Raw genomic sequence first — 1,635 nt, forward strand, 5'->3', positions numbered from 1 at the left:
TTTAGGATATATATGGGCTATGATTTTTCCTTAAGAAGAATGTGTTCACTTCTTCATGAAAAGGATTTGATATTATTAAATTATATAAAGAATTGTATAGGTCATTGCAGTTACTTGCACATTGTGAAATCTAATATATAGAGCTGTGTTGGATAGCAAGTCCATTGTTTTCAATTGCCCTTCCCCATACTCACTTCTCACAGACATTTCCAACAACCTCACTGAGTGGGCAATAGACCATTGTCACCTCATTCCCAGGCTGCAGCTGATTGGATCAGGCTAGATACCTAACCTAAGCTGAGCTGATCAGTTTCTCTTCCCTCAGATTTTGGAAAGGAACACACACTCCAGTTAGCTAGCTAAGGTTCTGAACTGATAAGGATATAAATTTGGAGTTTTAGAGCCCACATTTGGACTACACAAACTGTTGAGCCAGCAGAGAAACCGAGTCTTCATCCAGTCTGTCTCTTTTGCACATTGTGGTAGTACTAGGGTCTGGTAGTAGCTGATGCGTAATGACAATCAGTAAATACTCGTTGAATAAAGTTATGACCAGCTTTATCACTTAAGAGTATAAATAATAATGGCTATTTGTCTCCTCTCTCGATTAACTGTTTAAACAATTATCTGGCTTTATTAATAGAAAGTTACCATCTCTCTTTTGAGGGCTCTGCCCCCCGCCAACTTGGTAAATAACCTAGATACCTATTCATTCAAAGGTGATGAGTCCTATTTCTAAACTCTAGACAGAGGAAGAGAGAACTAGAAATTCCAGTCAGTCCACTAGCCCCATTGCTCTTTTGCCATCCTCTTTGTCCCTGCACAGTGCAAGAGCTCAGTGTACCAAGGTTACGGCTCTTTGAGTTATTTCTTCATGGGCAGCTGTTGACCCTAAAAACATACCACTGTGCTGCCATATTCAGCTCTGGGGCTTTTAACCTTAGAACTAGCCCAACCTCCCAAACCCTTAGGCTCTGGTGTTGAGCCCAGATAAGCTGCCCAGCTTCTTGCTGCCTTCAGGGTAATTTCTCCTTTGGGACCATTGGTGTCTTTTCTCGCCACTGCAACGGATTCTTAAAACTTTAAATCAAGGGAAGAAAGCATTTGTTCTTGGCCCCTTCTCTCTTAGAAAGACTTTGTTTTCTTATGCAAATTTGTCTCCCTTCCCAAGACTCTCCAGAACTCTGAATAACATTGCTAAAAGTGCCTTCCTGCCTTTCATTTATATAATTTAAGGAACTAGCCAAATTATTTTCTGCTATAATAAAAAATCTGCTGTGAGTTACAGTCTTCATGACATCAAAAAGTGTGGGATAATTTTTTTAAAATTCTACTTCACTAAGTACATAGTTATAAAACAAAGGTGCAGTTACCTGGAATGTGCTTTCAGCATAACTCTGTCAGGAATCTTCAGAGGTACTAGGATTTGAGTCATCAGGATTCTGGCTGTCCTCTGAAGTGCCTGACAACATGCAGAGGCAAGAGAGAGGAATATCCACTATGACCTTATCTTAACTTGCTTATATCTGCAAAAACCCTATTGCAGATATAATATAACCAATGAGGTTACATATACAGGTACTGGGGGTTAGGACTTAAATATATCTTTTGAGGGAACACAATTCAACTCACAAC

Source organism: Pteropus medius, unplaced genomic scaffold (assembly GCF_902729225.1).
Source record: "Pteropus medius unplaced genomic scaffold, Ma_sr-lr_union100, whole genome shotgun sequence".
NCBI lineage: Eukaryota > Metazoa > Chordata > Mammalia > Chiroptera > Pteropodidae > Pteropus > Pteropus medius.